The sequence below is a fragment of the Carassius gibelio genome, chromosome A4 (genome assembly GCF_023724105.1).
Source record: "Carassius gibelio isolate Cgi1373 ecotype wild population from Czech Republic chromosome A4, carGib1.2-hapl.c, whole genome shotgun sequence".
Taxonomy (NCBI): Eukaryota; Metazoa; Chordata; class Actinopteri; order Cypriniformes; family Cyprinidae; genus Carassius; species Carassius gibelio.
Window position 1 is genome coordinate 26,477,499 of NC_068374.1, and position 14,866 is coordinate 26,492,364.

The window sequence follows — 14,866 nt, forward strand, 5'->3', positions numbered from 1 at the left end:
TGTGCTGTCAACAAGATAACAGCAGAATACAAGGCTTGTGCATTATGATTGATATGGAGCCCTCGAGCCAGGCCACACTGCCACAGTTTATTGATTAGTCACCAGCCTGGTCTCATGGGAGGGCCTGTCCCTTGGTCATCCATCATACCGATTTTCTCTTGTTTAGAAAAGTTAGCAGCATAAGCTCCTATTTGAAAGTGCAGGTTCGCCAATTCAGAAAATATAACTAATCTCATCTGATTTGAGTGAATGGTATGCTTCATATAGGTGAAAGTAGTTTGTAGGTAAGTCAGGACTTCAAGGGATTTTAAGCTAAATGTAAACTTATAGGCCGCTATTATGTCATCATTATTATGTTTAATGATTCAAGTCCATTTCTTTCACACAAAACCTGTTAGTTTATGAAGTTTTATAAATATCTGTTTTCCTTCAAAATAAATAAAATATATACAGGCAGCCAGTCTGCATTATGGCGAGATGGTGACGCAAGTGAATGAGTCATTGAACTGATTCGATCAAAACACTGATTCATTTGGGAGCGCCGCTACTTTTTTTTCTGGTGACATTAGGTTCGCTGTGGTTTAAATCATTTCAAAATATTTTTGTTAACAGAGTTTAAAAAAAAGTCAAAGTAAATGGCAATTTTGTGTCTAAAATATAAGCATAACAATATAAACAGTTTGTTGAATTTTTGTATTGCAAATGGTCATGAAGGGTAGAAGACTAAAATACATAAAATACTTAAATAATTTTGTTATTGTAACATTATGTTGACATAAGTTAGCCACCAAAGTAAGACTAGTAGCTAACTATAAAGGCTAAAGGCTATGAAAACTAAATCTTTATAAGAAATAATATAAGTTCACACCATTCTCATGAAGTCTGAGCTTGTTTATCTAAATCACAAGTGAGTCTTCTGTGCAGTGTGGTGAGCCAGAGGAGTGACAACACATATCAGGCTGTCAGAATTACAGACTAATCTCCAAAGAGCAGCTGATTATTGCTTGTCATGTAATTGTGGCTCATTGATGTTTTGCCCATTTTAGCCAGTAGAACCAGGACAAAACAAACCCTAAAGGTGACACATTATGCCCTTTTTTACATCATGTAAAAAAGTCTCTGGTGTCCCCCCAGAATGTGTCTGTAAAGTTTCAGCTCAAAATACCCTACAGATCATTTATTATATAATTTTGATAATGCCTATTTTGAGTTGAAGCAGAAATAAGCTGTTTTTAGACCCTGTCTCTTTAAATACAAATGAGCTGCTGCTCCCCGCCCCCTTTTCCAGAATAGAGCTGCGTCAGCTCGGGCCTGCTAAAAACATCTGTTTTGTTTATGATAGTCATGTTTATCGCGCTAAATTAATGAGTTAAACCATATTAGTTTAAACTTCTGATACAGGGTTTTCTGAGTGCACACATCTGAAGCACACGGACAGAAAGCGGCTGTCACAGCATGTGAGTACTAAACTAAAAACACAAGTTTATGTTAAAAACAGTAAGATATGTGTGACAGCAGCAATATACAAGCAAATAAATCAATAGTTCCACTGCTTTCTTGTCTCCTCTGAGGGTGGGACTCTAAATAGTCTGTTTTGCTCAAACTTTCAGCATGGCATTATAGCTGGTACACCTTTGTCTATTGCAAAATCAAAATGACAGCACCATGGGTATAAATTTACAAATTAAGGGGCGTTAATATTATAATGAGATCCGCTTGCCACATCATTAAGGGAGTGAAATCAGACACTCTCTCGGATGCTTGCAGAAAAAAATGCTTAACTTAACAAAACAAAGTTACTGGGTTAAACTATTTGACGTTTTCTTAGTTGGTAGATGCACCAGTTACCTGATTATAGCACTTAAAACCTGGAAAAGTCAGATTTTCATGATATGTCACCTTTAAGGAAGACTAAAGCCTGTCATGGACTGTTTTCTACATTTCAAAGAGACTGTGCCTCCTCTGCATATTATATTATATGATATCATAGTACGACTTACACTAGGCCTATTATATGATTGTACTATCTACTACTCACTATTTTATTTAGTGTTTTTATTTTATGGACTATATTATTTTACAATTTATTTAATTTATGTATGTGTGTGTGTATACAATAAAATTTTTAATCCATTATTATATTACTACTATTTTATACTCCTTTACGTTTGATACTGATTGATGGAGTGGACCCAGTGATAAAAGATCCCTGTCATCTCCAGGAGCTCGGCTGTTTTGATTATTTCCTTCATTTTTATTTAAAATAAATGCCTCTCTGATGTGATTTGAAATTTGAAAAGGGAGAAAAAATTTCGCCAAGCTGCAGATTTGATCCTGGATTGATTGTGTCAAAAGTAGCGTGACACACGCTTTACCATATGTCCTACTGAATCTGAAGACTATATTTTGTGATATTGACTAGCCCAATCAAACGTTGGTGGATGGACTTGGTGTAAATAGCCAACAAAGTGGACCATTTGCACTTAGTGTACGTCCCGCATCATCCGCTGCTATGCCTTCTGTGTATGACAAGTACCGGAAGTGATTAAAAAAGTGTTTATTTATGCAAAAACTTATGGATTCACTACAGGAGGGCTTTATTTATCCCCGAAGCCGCCTGCGGCATGTTTTACTATATATGAGCAAGCTTTATTTGACGATTTGTGTACTGTTTAACTGCAACACTTGCTGACTGCAATGATAAAGCTTGGAATAGACAGGACAATTTTTATGTAACTCTGACTGGATTCGTCTGAAAGAAGAAAGTCATATGCACCTATGCCTCGAGGGTGGGTAAAACATAGGCTTATTTTCATTTTTTTTTTTAAATAAGTTTAATCATTGCTTGAATGATGCCTGATATTCATAAAACATGCATGTCTATAGAAAGAGAAAACAGCACTTTGACCTTCACAGAGACAGGAGGAGACAGGTGCCTGTGGCGTTGTGGTTGGACACACCCACGGAGTGGACTCTGTTAGGGCGAAATAAAAGGTCACAGAAATGTCATGCAGTCATGTCCTTGTAAGTTTGATCAGACTGCTGCTTGGTTTCTTCCTGCTGTACTTTTCAACATTCGTAATAACACCACGTCAAGCTTTTGATCTGTGTTGCTTTAAATGTTAGCTGTGATGACTCCGCTAACAACCGTTGTGTTCAATTTGCATTGCAGTTGAGCATTTCAGATCATTTGTTTGATGTTCATTAAACGTTATTTCATGTAGCTGATGCAACTGAAAAAAAAAAAGAGCTCTCATTCACTTTAACGGAAGGCAAGAAATACAAGAGTAAACTTGACAATCACATGGTATGGCTATATGATCATTTCCACAATATGCACAGAAATCTAAAGTACCTATTTTGCATGTATTATAACTATTTTTTTTTTGCATAGTTTGAAATATATTAGCATGGTACTGTTAAAAACATGAACATCATAAAGCAATTTACTACCTTTTTTTATAAGGCACCAATTTTTGGAAACGATTGGTATTTTTTAAATCGCTTTATAATGATTTTTTCCAGCTATCGAACAATAAAAACATTGATATTGACAGTCAGAATCCATCTGAGCATTTAAAGTGGCACTTATATACAGAGTGAGACTGTGCGTTAGTTTGTATGCTCGTATAGGTATCGTTGTAGTTAACATTATAGTTGTCATTCTTGGTGTGAACAGGCCTGTACTGCAATTTTCAGTGGCACAAGATCTCTCAAAAATAATTATAATATTCGGTGCTTAATTATTAATAATGGTTCTTATTATTATCAGTGTTGAATATAGTTTTGCTGCTTCTAAGTTTTGCGGAAACCACGTTACTTTTTCAGGATTCTCTGATAAATAGAAACTTCAAACGTAAAGCATTTTAAATAGAAATCTTTGCAACATTATTAATGTCTTTTATTGTCACATTTGATCAATTTAATGTATCCCTGCTGATCTATGAATTTCCTTTAAATTGTAGTACCACGGTTTCGATAAATTTATATTGGTTTTCGAAATTAAATTGAGATGAAAAGAAGTTATTTTAAATTTGTATAATATTAACAGTATTACTGTTTTTTTTACTGTATTTTGCATAAAATAAATGCAACCTTGGTGAACGTAAGAAAATTGAAATGCATGTATTTAAGTGTCACTGATGTACCTGAAAACTGTTGTGGAGGAGGGTTAGGTGTGTGGGACCTAGCACACCAAAAGTCAATGGTCAACCACGATTCATCCCATGTTCAGTGTCTCTGTTGCCTGGCTTCTACTCTGTGATACAGCTGTGATAAATGACTAATCTAAGACTTGTGTCCAACTTACAAATTGATATTGAGTTGAATGCTTTGAGCTCAATATTTTGCCTTGACCCAGTTGAGGCCCTACAGCTCTCTTGCTGTGACCAATTTAGCGAATTTCTGTAGCAGAAATAGGACGTGGGTGTGGGGGGCAGGGGCATTTGATGTGAACGTGCGCACCTCCGGGAGCATCCCTCTCCTTCAGACTCGCCTCATTAGTCTAACTGGGCAGTTGCAGAGCAGCTGTGTGTCACATCTATTTTGGTCCCCCTAAATTCCAAAGTGCCCCCTCAACTTATCTTCCTGTATTCTCCATTTCCCCTCTCACCACCTAAGAGACGAGGTGGAAGAGATGCGAATCGCCCCTGCCCTGTCATCATCAAGGAGACAGGTTGGCAAGAAGGTATCGGCCACTAATGTGGTCGGCCAACTGTGTCAAGGACGCAGAAGCCAAACCTGATACTGTTCACCTGTGAGAGACCTGAGAGCACGAACGCAGAGAATCCGACAGTTCATAGGGAGCAGAGGCTATCAAGCTCCAAAACTGACAGAAACGGCACTATGGAAGTTGTCATAGGTTTTTTCTGAAGTCATATAATGAATTTCTGTGTGGGCAAAAGCCAGAAATTGTAATATTGGTTCTCTGAAAAGGGACACTGAAGATATTTTATTAATTAAAATAAATTTTAAATTATATTTTAAATGAATACTGTTCATTTGAACTTTTTATTCCTAATACAACACTACAAAATGTAAAAAAAAAAATCTCTACCAAAAAAATCTGTATTATTAATAGGATGAAAAAATGTCAAATCATTTTGTTGTGCTTTTTTTGTCCTTTTAGAAGTTTTTTTCAGCCAAATTTGCAATGACATGAGACTTTTTAATTTTGGGGTGAACTATTCTTTTCATATGTGTTGGTTTCATAGCTTTGTACGAAAGAACATACAAAACTAAAGTTTTCATGTTTCATTTTTGCTGTCTAGATTTTTGCATGCTCATTGCATTTGTCCTTGTGGAATTTAACCTGGCCCAGACCTGGAATGTGCATGTCATTCGACCACATAAAGCCTTTTAGAGAATTGAAGGAGCACAGACAAGGGTCCCACTGTTCAAAAAAGACATTGCTCTGTTGATAAAATCAGATACGTAGTACTTCATCTCGCTGCTGCTGGTGTTTGAACAGTTTTCTTTTTTTTATAATTCTTTGTGTAGTGACACAAAATTGTTCAATGAGAAGGTGAAATGAGACGAGAGGACCTCACTGTTTGTTTACGGGCCGGTCTGACAAACCGTTTTAGTGTGATTCGCACTAAAGAAGCAGCAGTGTGTGATACTATTGTCAGATTTTGTTGTCGATTTGAAGAAAGTTACTGAATCGCAATTGTGAGTTTTGGATATTTTGATCCATCTCAATTCATGTAGACATTGGGGCTAGGAAAATAAATCGATGCATCGCGAATCGAGAAATGATTCAACTTCAATCCTGAGTTTTCTCCGAATGCATCGCGATTCTTTCTTGAGTCAAACCCGAGCTTAGTTTTGAACAGCAGATGGCACTGCATGCTTTAGCCGTACTCCGCTAATTTCCAAATCCTTACACTTGAACCTAAAATAATCATTCATAAAATTTGAAAAGCGAATTACAAACGTGTTCAAAGTGGACTGTGAATCTTGTGTCATAAAAGCATTCTAATCTGAGGTGAAATTACATGACTCAGCCGAATGCACACGCGCTCTTTAGCACTTTTCTTCATGAGCATTTGAGTGTGTGGAGAAAAACCAGATCAGTGTGCCATCTGCTGTTAAAATCTAAGCTCAGAATCGATTTCAGAGTTATCGCAATGCATTCTGAAAACCTAAGAATTGATCCACAAATCGATTCTGCATCGATTTATTGTCCCAGCCCTAGTAGATATGAGCTGCACTTATTACCATAAAAATAATTTAATAAATTAACATTAAAAGTATGATCATTTTAAATGAAATTATATCAGTTATGTTAATAAATAAAAAATATATTTTAAAAGTAATTTATAAAATGTTTATGTCAGTGTTCGTTTAGGGTTATGGTGTGTCCTCTGCTTTGATATTCACTCACCTTGGGTTGATGGTCATATTCTAATTCAAGTCAATGACTGCATGTACCCTCCTCTTAGTGCTGTTATGTAATACTGTGTGAAAACCAAGACACTCGTCATACAAATATTCATCATTGCTAATCAGAGTGAGAAGTCACACTTGAGTCTAACACCTCCTAAACACACTGATGTGATTCAAACACTGGCACATTTGTCTTCCACTGCTGCTCATCTGTCTCCAGCACATATTCTTGCATGCACACCCTGCTGTTCCCTTCTCAGAAACGAAACAAAATCCACCCAAGTCTTCCCAGAATCGTCCCATTGTACACTCGCAGGAGTTTCTGTCTGGCAGAATGAGAGCGATGCTGTCGTGGGAAGGTCTAAGAACAGCACTTTGGATCTTTGATCTCTCTTTTGTACATTAGCACAGAAGTCGTGAAATATTTGGTTTGCTTTTCAGTGTTTGCTCCTGTGCAGGGAGGGAGATGTCGTGGAGTGTGGATGAGACTTGTTTTATTTTGAGCTTTGGTGCAGTGTAATGTGATGCTGTTTGTGTTTAGAGTTGATTGCATCACTATTGCTCATTTTATGAGGATGTAAAGGGACAATTCACCCAAAATTGAAAATTAACTCACTCTTGGGTCATCCAAGATGTAGATAAGTTTGTTTCTTCATTGAAACAAATTTGGAGGACTGTAGCATTATCACTTTTGCTCACCAATGGATCCTCTACAGTGAATGGGTGCCGTCAAAATGAGAGATCAAACAGCTGATACAAGCATCACAATAACAATAATAAGTAAATCATATGACTCCAGTCCATCAGTTAACGTCTTGTGAAGCTGTGAAAAACAAGACATTCGTTAAACAAATATTCCTAATCATTGCTAATCAGAGTGAGAAGTCACACTTGAGTCTAACACTTCCTAAACACACTTATGTGAGTTTAACGACTTGATGGATTTGTTTATTTCAAACATAAAGATTTTCACTTTACAAGACATTAACTGATGGGCTGGAGTCATGTGGACCACTTGTGGATTATTGTGATTTTTTCATCAGCTGTTTGGACTCTAAATCTGACGGCACCCATTCACTGCTGAGAATCCACTGGTGTGCAAGTCATGTAATGGCAGATTTCTCCAAAGGCATTGTGATGAGGAAACAAATTCTCTCAGAATATTGGATGACCCGAGGGTGAGTAAATAATCAATGTTGGGTGAACTGTTCCTTTAAACTGACTAATTTCTTTTCCAAGTGATCTTTTATCATTTTATTTTATTCCTGCAGCACTTTCCATGGTTCTTTTTCCTTAGGATTGATAAGAATCAATTGCATTGTCGCATTACTAATTTAAAATTTTCTCTGCATTAGAGCTGAATAAGCATTAAAAGAGCTAAATAAATAAATGTAAATGTCACAAATAAATAGCCTTTTTATTTGTGCACTAAATGCGCTTTGACTGAGAATTAGAATCCATTTATCAAGAAGAGTTTAAGATCGCTATACCTTAGAATGGACAAATTGGCAGGGTTCGTCTTAAGCTCATGTCGAAGGGACAATAAAGTATAAATAGCTCTAACGCAGACCTCCGAGTCTCTGTATGCGGTGTGATTCATATCTTGTGCGAGAAGTCAGCCTCGTTAACCTCTACGTAATTAGCAGTGCGGTGAGCCCACAGCACACACAGCTCGGGCAAACTGCAGTCAGCGTGCGTCAGTCAGGCGAAAAGTGACGGTTCAGATCTCTCAGCTGATTACTTGTTCCCGAGCTCCTACTTTATATTATTAATTCTACATCTAAAGTTAAGTTTGGCACACAGGATGTTCTTCTTAACTGACATATATGGCAACCCTGAAATGATCTGTAGAGTGTCCTTGCCAACTGTGCTAGATAAAAGCAGCAGTCATTTGTCAAATAAGGCAATATAAATCCCTGAATGTGTGTTTTTGTAATTTCTTTTTCTGACCTTCTACCTTTTTCGTCTGCTTTCTGGATTCTGTCTCGGTGATGTGCATAAGACTTTTTTTTTCTGTCCCTCCCTACTGTTCTCTTTCCATTCGGGGACATTGCAGAGCCTTGGGAACTGTTTCCATAGCGACCGTGACTGCAGACGAGGAGAGTGTGCTGAGACAGGGATGGGAACGCACTGGCACTCTTGTCTTATGTGGAGCGCTGGCCTGCTTCATTCCTTTCCTCTCATTTGTAAAAGAGCTTCTATATTTGTTTGTTTGAAGTTGAGCTATTTTTTTTCTTGGTTCATTCAAATTATTAGACCACTTTTGAAAGCTTTTTTTCTTAACTTGTTTTTTTTTTTTTTTTTTTTTTTTACCCTTTTTATCATTTCCAGCATCTCAAACGTAAGAATTTTCCACTTGTATAAAACAGTGGAATTTGTAAATTTGTACAGAAATAGGGCATGCTTTATATATATATATATATATATAGACTTCTAATTATATATATCTAATTATATATATATAATTACATTTTATTTTTTATTATATTACTACAACAATTTGTTTGTAAGCATACTATAAACAATATCTACAAAACAAATATTAATATAAAATTATTTATATATAACCCCCACCCCCCCATGAGACTAAATATCGGTTAACTTCCAGAACTTGTGTGAATGGATCTGTCTTTTTGTCTATGCTGACTTAGAAGCTGAGGATTACATGTACATGTTCTGATACTGCATCAAGCAATAACCAGAGAGAGTAGAATAGTGTATGAACATGTGCTTATTCCTGCGTGTCAGTCTGCAGAGGTCAAACCAGTTAAATAGGCCAACTGCAGCATTCATGTGAACATGAACATGGATCCCAGCAGATTGAAGCAGAAAAAGGCAACCGTCATCAGAGTGCTCATCCGTTTCCTCAGATGAAGTAAAGTTTGGATCAGAGAGCAATCAGTGGCACTGGCACACCTCACTCATTCAAAATGGCCTATGCAACAAAATCCTATATATATATATATATATATATATATATATATATATATATAATTAGAATTTAGCAATAAGAAAATCAGATTTTATTTTCAGCTACAGGAAAGAAAGGTTTTTATTCACACCCCCCACACACATATTTCTGCCTCAGTATTATTTGGTTTGTGCCTCTTCATTAAATTTGATAATCAACAGCCTTTTGTGGGTTGTGACATGGCAAGGCTTCCTAACTTTGAGCTATTTCGAACGCTCAGCGAGTCTTTATTGTAAATCAATTTGTTTTGATGTGGAGGAGAAGAGAAATCCAGAGATGTTTTTGTGTACACCTATGCTGTATGGCATTGCTATATCATCATGTTCGCAGCACATGAAGTGAGGAGTAATTGGCTTCTGTCAATACTGCCTTGTGAGCTTTAGTAACAGCTAAACCACATGAGAAAGTAGTCGATGCAGAGCGAGAGCGAGAGAGAGAGATAGAGGAAGAGAGAGACAGGCGAGGACAGAACGGTTCATTCCCACCCACCTCAAAGCTGCCATTTCTCACATATGCCAGCTCGCTGTAAATGGCCTCCTTTGATGCTTTTCTATCTAACCACAGTTCCATCCATACCATTTTTTTACACATTGGTAAATTGCATGTAAAGGGTTGTTGAGTAAAGTGGCACAGGGTTTGTAAAAGATCTTTATCTGCTGCTTTTAGTTCGCTAACATTTATATTTTAAGATATTTCAAGTCTTTGTTGTATTCAGTTTCTTCTTCTGCTTCTTATTTATTAACAGGTATTATTATTATTCTTGCTTTCATTTTCTTTAAATATTTTTATTTCGTTCTGCATATTATCTTATTTCGTCAGAGTCTTTTTTTTTGACATTAAGTACTTCAGCTATTTAAAGTGCTTTACAACTATTACTTCTAATACTTTTATTATTATTTAAATTTTTAAACTACTGCATTTAGATTGAAAATGAACATTCTGAGATATATGGTAAAGTCACATTGTGAATTACAAGAACAGTCAAAGCAGTCCTGTGTAAATGCTGTAAATTATTATTATTATTATTATTATTATCTCATGAATTCAAAGGTCCTAAAGTCATATATTCTTATATTGTGTGGTATGTTATATACAGTATTGTTCAAAATAATAGCAGTACAATGTGACTAACCAGAATAATCAAGGTTTTTAGTATATTTTTTATTGCTACGTGGCAAACAAGTTACCAGTAGGTTCAGTAGATTGTCAGAAAACAAACAAGACCCAGCATTCATGATATGCACGCTCTTAAGGCTGTGCAATTGGGCAATTAGTTGAAAGGGGTGTGTTCAAAAAAATAGCAGTGTCTACCTTTGACTGTACAAACTCAAAACTATTTTGTACAAACATTTTTTTTTCTGGGATTTAGCAATCCTGTGAATCACTAAACTAATATTTAGTTGTATGACCACAGTTTTTTAAAACTGCTTGACATCTGTGTGGCATGGAGTCAACCAACTTGTGGCACCTCTCAGCTGTTATTCCACTCCATGATTCTTTAACAACATTCCACAATTCATTCACATTTCTTGGTTTTGCTTCAGAAACAGCATTTTTGATATCACCCCACAAGTTCTCAGTTGGATTAAGGTCTGGAGATTGGGCTGGCCACTCCATAACATTAATTTTGTTGGTTTGGAACCAAGACTTTGCCCGTTTACTAGTGTGTTTTGGGTCATTGTCTTGTTGAAACAACCATTTCAAGGGCATGTCCTCTTCAGCATAGGGCAACATGACCTCTTCAAGTATTTTAACATATGCAAACTGATCCATGATCCCTGGTATGCGATAAATAGGCCCAACACCATAGTAGGAGAAACATGCCCATATCATGATGCTTGCACCTCCATGCTTCACTGTCTTCACTGTGTACTGTGGCTTGAATTCAGAGTTTGGGGGTCGTCTCACAAACTGCCTGTGGCCCTTGGACCCAAAAAGAACAATTTTACTCTCATCAGTCCACAAAATGTTCCTCCATTTCTCTTTAGGCCAGTTGATGTGTTCTTTGGCAAATTGTAACCTCTTCTGCACATGCCTTTTTTTTAACAGAGGGACTTTGCGGGGGATTCTTGAAAATAGATTAGCTTCACACAGACGTCTTCTAACTGTCACAGTACTTACAGGTAACTCCAGACTGTCTTTGATCATCCTGGAGGTGATCATTGGCTGAGCCTTTGCCATTCTGGTTATTCTTCTATCCAGTTTGATGGTTGTCTTCCGTTTTCTTCCACGTCTCTCTGGTTTTGCTCTCCATTTTAAGGCATTGGAGATCATTTTAGCTGAACAGCCTATCATTTTTTGCACCTCTTTATAGGTTTTCCCCTCTCTAATCAACTTTTTAATCAAAGTACGCTGTTCTTCTGAACAATGTCTTGAACGACCCATTTTCCTCAGCTTTCAAATGCATGTTCAACAAGTGTTGGCTTCATCCTTAAATAGGGGCCACCTGATTCACACCTGTTTCTTCACAAAATTGATGACCTCAGTGATTGAATGCCACACTGCTATTTTTTTGAACACACCCCTTTCAACTAATTCAACTAATTGCCCAATTGCACAGCCTTAAGAGCGTGCATATCATGAATGCTTGGTCTCATTTGTTTTCTGACAATCTACTGAACCTACTGGTAACTTGTTTGCCACGTAGCAATAAAAAAATATACGAAAAACCTTGATTATTCTGGTTAGTCACATTGTACTGCTATTATTTTGAATAATACTGTACCTCTGTTGTATTTGTAATGAATGACTATGAGATCCTGCCTTTCAGTTGTCTTATATCTCTGTTACGAGTGCCTCTTATAATTATTAAAATTAGAAATTATGTAAATTTGCGGTAGGTGCATTCAAACACATTCCCTCATCCAACCAGGTGTGTAGTGAGTGCATTCAAGTGGACATACTAAACTATTGGATGAGAAACCAGAAATGTGATTGTATTTCATGACTCCCTTTTTTTCTATTCCTCTTTTTATTTGTAAAGGTCAGGCCTAGCACAATTAGTTAACTAGACTGGCAGCATTTGAGGAATTTATTTATTTATTTATTTTTTCAGTTTGGAAGTCAATTGACCCATCAGAAAAACCCACCCCCTTTCTTTACTGTTGCTACATACGACAAGCCTTGTTGCTCTCACACAGTGAAAAATACATCATGGAGGAAAGAGGAAACTCCCACGTGCCGACAGTCAAGACAGAGCAGGTTACCTTGTGAATTTATTAAAGTTTCAGCTTTCAAATTTTGTAAGAAATTCAAACGGCAGATAGGTCTTTCATGTGTCATGACGCGTAATGGCTGTAGCGCCTTAGTTCAGGCAGCTCGTGAACCGATCATCTCTTCCTCTTTACTGGTTATTAAACACAAAATAAACATTAATGAACATCAGAAGGTATCTTGTTTCAACCGTGGAAAGATGTCAGTACACACCCTTTTTCCACCGACATTAATCTACTGTCCTGTCTGGATTGTTGGACAAAAAAAATTACAGATTCGGCGTTATGATTGGTCAAAATGCCTGTCAATCAAACTCTTTTCATTGCAGTCATTTTGGACTTTATATTTGCTATGCTGCTTTTAAAAATAACTTTTTACTGATTCCATTTTGACTACTGATGACATTTGCTGGACTTCAGCGTGATTAATGAAATTGATTGATATGTTTTCTTACATAAACCGTGTCAATTCACACCTCGAGGGATGTGTTATATTTGGCATTTGAAGGCTCTGTCCCATAGCCACCACTCTCTGACGGCAGAGCAACGAGTCTCTGAGGACATTATGCACTCTCATGTCTGAGCTGGCATTCGAGCGGCATCAAGGACACTCCATGCACTGAATTACTCTGAAGCAGATCTCGCTCACTTTCGTTCTGCTCCTCTCTCTCAAGAGCGATTTCCTTTTCATCACGTTCCAGCCTCCAGGGGGCATCTTTTACCCTTAATGTCCTCAGCTAACAGGTGTACCATCTGCCCTAAAAATACAATACGCCTGTTGCGTGCAGGAAAATCTTAGATTAGAGCCACTGGGGTCTCACATTTCCACCTTGCTGCTTTCCATCGCACTAGTCAGTCTCTGTGTCATTGTGGAATCTGAGTGATGTGGTTTAATTCCCTTTTGTGTGTCTCCTATGTAATTCTGAAACCTGGAAGTGAATTATGAACCATAGGTTCAGTTTAGAAATTTTAATGTGGTTTACAAGCATTCTGTTAATTAACTATTAAATCATATGGTTTTAATTCGAAAACATTATATATGGTTACCGTCCTAAGCATGTAAATTGTTATTGAAGTCGGAATTTAAATTTCCCCTGCTTATCAAAAATGTTACGTTTATATTTATTGCTGTAGCCAACATCGGTATAGCAAATGGACGAAACACAACATAGCCTATATATTACAAATGAACAAAGTGCTCATTCTGGAATCTGAATTATGATTAATGCTTTGTAAAGTACAGTTTGTAGAGTTATTCACTGTGTTTGTGTTAAGTATATAGTACTATTTTTACTCGTACAATAAATGGTTTCATTAACATGTATTTTGAAGCAGTTAAGATAATGTAAACATTGATTAAATTAATAATTCAACAAAATATACATATACTTAATTCCTTTGGAAACTTTAATGCAAGCGAAACGGCATAGAAATTGCTCTGTTTTGAATAAAAATCTATAGATCAGGAAATACAATCGACAGATAGGAAATAAAATCAACTGATTCAGAGAAATAACGCTGACTAAAAGACATGAAGCATTATTTCTAAGCATTTATACGATCACTCCAACCAAGATTGCATACAATAGCAGAGGTTTGCATTGTAATGCTAATTGTATATTTGAATCAATTTCTGCTACTAATTCCAGCTGTATATTCACGTTTAATTTTTGATTATATATAAATATATTTTGTGTTAAAGGGTTAGTTCTACCAAAAATGAAAATTAAGCCATAAATTGCTCACCCTGAAGTCATCCTAGGTGTAAATGACTTTCTTCTTTCATACAAATTCAGTTGGAGTTATTTTTAAAATGGTCTTTGATCTTTCAATCCGTTTGATGCCACTCAGAAGGTGTTGCACTCCATCGGTCCATGAGAAGTTTAATAAAAATCTTGTCCATTAAATATATGGATATATTGAATATCCATATTCAAAATGTAATAATCACTAGCTTGCGCTCACAGTTGTAAACAAAGTTTGAAAACACAGTTCCGGGGAAATTACGTATGAGGTCAGTGTTGCGCATGCACAGCTCAGAAGTGACGCGTACGTGGAAATGCAGCGGAGAGATCAAAACAAAACAAGGATTTGTAAAGAAGAATATCGGAGGATTTCAATATAAATAAGCCAAGAGGAGACTGGTTTTCATTTGCTGAAGTAAGGAAACTTTGCTTCCTTTGTTCCTGTTAGCAAACGTTGGTTTTCACGAGACTCATCGGCGCATGCACAACGCTGACCTCATACGTCAATCCCCCAGAACTGCTTAGTTTTACAACAGTGATCGCAAGCTAGA